We start from the raw sequence: 7,526 nt of genomic DNA, 5'->3' as shown, positions 1-7,526 counted from the left end.
TGAGAGTGTCAGATGTTCATACTCATGGTGTTAGGTATTCACACCATGGCGAGGGTGTCAGATGTTCACACATGGTGTCAGGTGTTCACACCATGGTGAGGGTGTCATGTTCACACTCATGGTGTCAGGTATTCACACCATAGTGAGGGTGTCAGATGTTCACACATGGTGAGAGGGTGCCAGGTATTCATACCCATGTGTCAGGTGTTCACACCGTGGTGAGGGTGTCAAGTGGTCACACCATGGTGAGAGGGTGTCAGATGTTCACACCCATGTGTCAGGTATTCACACCATGGCGAGGGTGTCAAGTCACACCCATGGTGAAGGTGTCAGATGTTCACACATGGTGAGAGGGTGTCAGGTATTCACACATGGTGAGGATGTTAGGTGTTCACACTCATGGCAAGAGTATCATATATACACAGGGTGAGGGTGTTGAGTATTCACACCCATGTGTCAGGTATTCACACTCATGGTGAGGATGTTAGGTGTTCACACTCATGGCAAGAGTATCAAATATACACAGGATGAGGGTGTTGGGTATTCACACCCATAGTGAAGGTATCTAGTATTCACACCTGTGGAGTCCAGAATGGCCATCACTTCCTAATTGTAGTATTTTAATGTCATCCCCGCCCACAGAGATCATGACCGGGGATGTCCTGGTGTGTTTTGAATACAGGCAGGAGAGAGAGCAACTCCTGCCAGCTTGTTCAGGTGCCTCCTGGGTTCAAGTCTACCACATCTTGGGTGTGCCCTGTCTTGTGCCCGCAGCATCCCTTCTGGAGCAGAGTGGAACCTGGGAGTGGCCACAGTTCTTCACTATTGACCCAGTCACCCTTGGCCTTGTCCCTTGGTGCCAGTGGCCTGGCCCTCCCCCTCATTTTCCTGCTCTTTCCCTATGCTGCCACAGCAGCACGGCTGCCCCTCCACACTCCCCCAAAGCCTGACACCCCACCTGGTGCCCGGTCCCGTGTGCAGTGTCAGTCCCCAGAGCCAGATTGGGTGGCTGAGCTGGAAGAGCGTGAGAGAGACTTCATATGGCCCACTGGCCCCCAGGTATAGCTACAGGCGCCCTGGCATGGGGAGTGCACTGGGGCCCCCTGTGGTGCCACTGCCTGCTTCCCTAGAGAGAGGAAGCCCACCCTTGCCCTGGAGCTTCCCCTGCTGGTCCAGAGTGTCTTGAAGCCTCCTGGTAGGGTTTCCATCTGGACAGCCCCATCACAACCTCTTAGCCATCCTATGTCCCCAAGCCCATGGGGACAGCACTGGCCTGAGTGTGGCCGCTGAGGCCTGCCCCCATCCTAGAGCAGAGGTCAGAGAACCTTTCCTCTTGGCAGAGCCATGACGTCAGCTCTGCCCCAATAGCATTCCTGGAGCCACTGTGGAGTGAAGACCCCCAGTTTGTGTCCCACTCCACCCAAGACCCACCAGACATGTAGACAGTTGGCAGCCAGGAAACGCCTGCCCTGCAAAAGCTGAGTCTTGCTGGGTGGGTTCCCAGGGTGGCCCCAGCTTCCCAGGCCCCTAAAACCTTTCGGAGTACAAAGGGGGTGGGAGGTGGGTCCTCTGCCCCTCATGGGCACAAGATAATCTGCAAAGCAGGGCATTCTCTTTTTTTCTTCCTTCAGAAGTGCGTCTGAGTCATGCTAAGCGTGGGGATACCCAGGGTCCTGGAATTCTGCCTGTCCCCATCTCTCAGCCTTCATGCCCAGGCAGTCTGGGATGCTGACCTCAGTTCACCCAGAAAGAGGCAGTCCCAAATCCCCAAAGAGGGCCCACCCTGGCCCAGCTACTGGTAAGCAGGGACAAAGGGGTGGTGCCAACACAGATGGAATTCATCCTTGGGGGCTCTGATGGGGATTTGCCAGCAAGGATAGCCATGGCTGGGGGGTCCCTGGCCCTGTGCTGGTGTCTGACCAGCCTCACATCCAGCACTGCAGAAACCAGCCCCACAGGACTGGGGGGCAATGAAAGGGAGAACCATGGTCTGCTGGAAGCAGAAATTGCCACCTTCTGCCCCGACCTTCCCAGGGGACCCAAAGCCTCCAGGGCCCAGGCTTGCCCAGGGTCCTGCCTCCCCTGGAGTGGGGACCAGGGAGGAGGGGCATCCTCAGGGGCTCTGCCCAGCCTCACTGGCTCTCGGTGTCCCACCCTGATTACTGTGCCCAGGTTAAAAATAAGCAGAAGCCTTGGGCCCATGCAGGACCTGGATTCCAGCTTGGTGACTGTGATCTGTGTGAACTTGGGGATGCTTTGGGTGCCCTCTGGGCCTTGGTTTCTCATCTGTGCACTGGGCTTTCATGCGTCCCAACAGGGCTGAACCTGGCGCTGGGCTGTAGTTCTGAGGCCGGCAGGCAGATGGCAGTGTGGGGCCGGCAAAGGGCACTGTCCCAGGCAGGCCTGCCCTCCACCCAGGGCACAGAGTGGCCCCTACCCAGAATCCAGGATGGGTTGGGGTGTTGGTCATGCCAGCCGCCAGGGGTTACCCACTCACATCGGTGAGGCCCAAGATCCCACAGCACCTTGTTGAGCCACCAGTTAGACCAGAGAGATGGGAGTGGATCACAGGGCTCAGCCCTCACGGTCATCACCATCAGCCCCTGTCTCTGTGCCTCTGAATTGGTACCATTCAGCACCACGGCGTATCTTCTCTGAGGACCAGGGACTTAGACCCAACCCAGGCGGTTGTTTGCAGGTGCATGGAAAGCTCGCAGCCTCCTGCCCTCAGAGGGTCCACTCTGTCTCCCAGCTACAGCCAGTTGGTCCTCAGCCTTCAAAGAGGTCATCCTACCTACCCCCAAAGAGGTCATCCCACCTACCCCCAAAGAAAGAGGTCATCCCACCTACCCCTAAAGAAAGAAAGAGGTCATCCCACGTACCCCTAAAGAAAGAGGTCATCCCACCTACCCCTAAAGAAAGAGGTCATCCCACCTACCCCTAAAGAAAGAGGTCATCCCACCTACCCCTAAAGAAAGAAAGAGGTCATCCCACGTACCCCTAAAGAAGTCATCCCACCTACCCCCAAAGAAAGAGGTCATCCCACCTACCCCTAAAGAAAGAGGTCATCCCACCTACCCCCAAAGAAAGAGGTCATCCCACCTACCCCCAAAGAAAGAAAGAGGTCATCCCACGTACCCCTAAAGAAAGAGGTCATCCCACCTACCCCCAAAGAAAGAGGTCATCCCACCTACCCCTAAAGAAAGAAAGAGGTCATCCCACGTACCCCTAAAGAAAGAAAGAGGTCATCCCACGTACCCCTAAAGAAAGAGGTCATCCCACCTACCCCTAAAGAAAGAAAGAGGTCATCCCACGTACCCCTAAAGAAAGAGGTCATCACACCTCCCCCTAAAGAAAGAGGTCATCCCACCTCCCCCTAAAGAAAGAGGTCATCCCACCTACCCCTAAAGAAAGAGGTCATCCCACCTCCCCCTAAAGAAAGAGGTCATCCCACCTACCCCTAAAGAAAGAGGTCATCCCACCTACCCCTAAAGAAAGAGGTCATCCCACCTCCCCCTAAAGAAAGAGGTCATCCCACCCGCCCCCAAAGAAAGAGGTCATCCCACCTACCCCTAAAGAAAGAGGTCATCCCACCTACCCCTAAAGAAAGAGGTCATCCCACCTGCCCCCAAAGAAAGATGTCATCCCACCCCTGTCTTATGTGGCTTTTTCACTGCTGCATCTTTAAAATGAAGACTCATGCTGTTCCCCTGACCCCCATCTCCCTGGAAAACCCCTATACACACTTCAAAACCCAGCTGGGGCATTACTTCCTTGAAGAGCACACTACCCTGGCCTATCTTCTCTCCCCTCTGGGTCTCTGATAACACAGTGCAATCCTTGTCTCAAACCCGACAGAACCCTCGAGGGGCAGAGCTCTTGTCTTTCCCCTCCTGACCCTGCCTTTGGCTCTGAACCTCCCTGGCAAGTGTGTTGTGAAGTGACGCTGCGAGTGTCTAGTTCTCAAAAGAAAGCTAGAAAGAGCTCTGTAAAGGACAGTTGGTGGCAAATGTCACCATGTCTTAGGACATCGAGAAGTTGGTTAAATGCAGATTCCTGGGTCCACCTCGACAGTCTGATGCTCTAGGTCCAGGGTGGGGCCCAGGAATCTGTGTTTTCAACAAGCAGCCCAGGGGTTTCCGGTGGGGGTGGTTGACGACCCTCACCATGATGGCAGGGGCGGTGCCCAAGGTTGGAGCTAGGCCTTCACCTGGAACCTGGCTCCTTCGCTTCCATCTGATCAGGAGGTCTCCAGTAAGTGCACAAAAGTCTCTGTAGAAGGAGACCTGGCCACCAGCCCCAAGAGCTGCTGCCCCACAGGGCAGCAAAGGACTGGTCCCAAAGACCCTGGGGTTGGCTCCAGACAAGCTTTCCTGGGATGACACAGATAAACTGGAGCAGTCAGGGTGGCTTCCCGAAGGAGGCAGGTCTAGGGAAGGGAATAGGCTGAGAGGAGAAAACCTGTGTGGGCAAAGGCTAGGAGGTGAGGCGCAACCAAGGACCCTTGGGAGCCCACGACCGTGGGCTGGACGTGAGTCCCTGTGGGGGCCCAGGAGTGTCTGGGGTGGTGAGCCGTTGCTTAATAAGGTAACTTGCCGGTTTTCTGAAATCAGAGCAGTTTTGTCTCGCAAGGGTGCTGATGGATTGTGAGGGAGAATTAGACCTGGGAGGCCAGTGTGGGACCAGGATAAGGGGCTGGCACAGTGGAGAGGCCAGGACACAGCCCCCTTGCCCTGGGGAGGGGATCGGGGACAGACACCATGGCGTGAGGGGGCAGGGGGCTCGGGGATCAGCACGATGCAAAGGCGTGTCACGGCCAGCTGCCTGGTCCTGGCCCCGTCATTCGACCCCACCACGGCTCAGTTTCCGTGTCTGTCGAATGGGGTGGTGGTATTGCTATAGGGAGTGACTGCTTCCTAAAAGCTATTGGGTTTTTTTGGTTTGGTTTGTTTGTTTTTTACATAGCCGCTGTTTGCTCACCTGTATGGGAATCAGATAGTGGCCAGAGGCAAAGGACAAAGGCAGAGGTGGGGAGGGAGGAGAAGCTGCAGGTGGTCGGCAGCAGCGGCTCATTTGCAAATCTGGGGAGCTGACGCTGGTGGAAGGGTTCTCTGGCCATTCCGTCCTTGAGAGGCTAAGAAGGGCCATCAAAGAAAATTCAGTCGTTTACAGATTCTCTAGAAAGCCGAGAGGGCTCAGCGGTCTGCAAGCCACCAGCTGTCCTCACAGGGACACTTCCTCTGGAGGGAGGCCGGGGGCACACGCTTCGTTCGCAGGATTCTCCTCACCCCTTGCAGGGCCGTCGTGAAGATGAAACAGATTAAATACACGACATGCTCCCAGCAGGGCCAGGCACAGTGTGGGTGCTACGCAGGCCCTGGTTTTCATTCCCATTCTGGCAAGGAAAAGATGGGACCAGTGTCAAGTTCAGTGGACTTGCGGGGAAAGAGCACCGTGTACAGGGCAAGCAAGGGGCTGCCGAATCTGATTTTAGGTCTGGGAGGTAGAGACCTTCCGCTCATTTTGCAGATGCTTAGGGAAGTGAAGTGACCTGTTCCTTTTCCAGCGACGAGGCCCATCCTTTGTCAGTTTCCCTTCCCCAGGGCCTGGTGGGTGACAGTTGCCCCTCTGAGGGCATCACCGGGGTCTTGCATGGCACATTGAATCTTGCACATCTGGTGTGCCTGGGCTGGGGGGAGATGGGGAAAGGCGCTATAGCCAGCAGCACGCGAAGGCTGGGCAGTTGAGGACAGCAGCCAGTCTCTGTTTCAGGGATGGAAGTCCCCAAGGGCTAGGATCAGACAGAACCGATGCCTCTTTCTGCCTGTCTCCAGGTCTTTTGGGTTCCCCTAGGACAGACGAGCTGCTTTAAGGGAAAAGCAGGTGCACTTGGGGGCCTTCGAGTGGTTGCCCTTGCCCTCTCCTTCCGCCTTGTGCCTGGCTGGGCTTCCCTGGGCCCCTGCATGACCAGCAGGCAGGCCGGGCCTCCAGCATCATCAGCAAATGCAACAACCATTTGTGTGGTAGAGCCACTGCAGGAGGTCCACAAATTGCAGGCTCTCAGAGGCGGGCGTGTTCTCCGGGTTCTCCAGGAAACGGGCTGAGATGGAGTTAGGAGGGTAAGAGGTTTTGCAGGGTAATGCCTGTGAAAGGGGAGTGAGGAACGGAATGGGACGGGACAGGAAGAGTCTGGCAGGCCATGCAGAGCTGACGATTTCAACAGACTCCACCTGAGCTCCAGCGCAAGACCGATCCCAGGGGAACCTCCATGTTTGTTGAATTCATTGGCACTATAATTGCAAGTGTCGGAAAGCCTTATCCATTTTCCCTTCGAGATGGTGAGAGATCAAGGTTGTGATTGAAAATCAGGCTTGTGGAGTTGAATTTGCATGGATTAAGGAAGGTGCAAAGAATGCCACCCCCAGCAGGCATCTGTAGGGAATCCCATGAGTAAAGCAGGGCTCGGGTCTTGAGGCGCGCTTCTGTCCGTGTAGACCAGTGGAGGCCTCAAGATTCGTCCTCGAGTCGATGTGAACCTGTGTTGGACTCAGCCTCTCTGGCTTCCATCCCCCCTTCCCTGTTAGGGGCCGTCCTCCATCAGAGCAGGCAGCTGGTGGTTTAGAGTGTCCCGGATCTTGGGTTCAGATCCTGTCTCTGCCTCCTACCAGCTGCGTCCTACCAGTGTGGGCAAATGACTTAACCTCTCTGTGCCTTACTTTCTCCTCTGTGAAGTGGAGATGCGGTTGCATCCATGTCAGCGGGTAGGGATGGCATGCAAGTTTTCATATGCAATGTTTCCTACAGAGCCTGAAATCCAATGAGTGCTCTGAATTAGCACGCATAGCATTCCCACTAGTGTTAGCTTAACCACTGCCAGACCAGGGTGTGGACCTCAAGAGGCTACCACCAGTCCTGACCATGGCACTCTTGTGACACATCCCCTCGGAAGACCTGTCCCCAGCAGTCTCTGGGGACACTCCCTTATCCCCTGCCCCCACCAACTCCAGAGCCTGGGAGCAAATTCTAGTCTGATTTTCCAGTCTGACTCACTGTCCCCTGGCTGCCGAGTGTTCCCTTTAACACACTCACGATCTCCATGGAGCCCCATGGGCCTCTCCAAGGGCGAGATGGAGAGAAACAGATTGTAAGGTGCGTCCCAGCCACCTGCTCCGCAGTGGCAGCCAGGGCCCTTCTCCAGGGATGCTGTGGGTTGAGGGGCTTGCCAGAGCTGACGACCAGGATATGGAGCTGCAGATATGCACGCCATCCAAAGTGCAGATGCCTGGGCCCATCCAAGGAGCTGCCCCCAAGATCTGAGTCCCCAGGTAGGTCCCAGGCCTCTGCATTTATTAATTAGCTCTTGGGTGGAGCTGGCGTGTGGAGGTGGCGTACGCTTAGGCTGTCTACAGGGGTGGGGGCTGAGTCCTTCTTTGTTCCTTTGATCAGGGCCAAGGCCAGCTCCTTAGGGCACAAGCTCCGAGTGGAAAAAAAGTGATGGCCACACAGGAAAAGGGGCCTGGAGACCC

The sequence above is a fragment of the Pan troglodytes genome, chromosome 10 (assembly GCF_028858775.2).
Source record: "Pan troglodytes isolate AG18354 chromosome 10, NHGRI_mPanTro3-v2.0_pri, whole genome shotgun sequence".
NCBI lineage: Eukaryota > Metazoa > Chordata > Mammalia > Primates > Hominidae > Pan > Pan troglodytes.
This window is presented reverse-complemented; position numbering follows the sequence as displayed.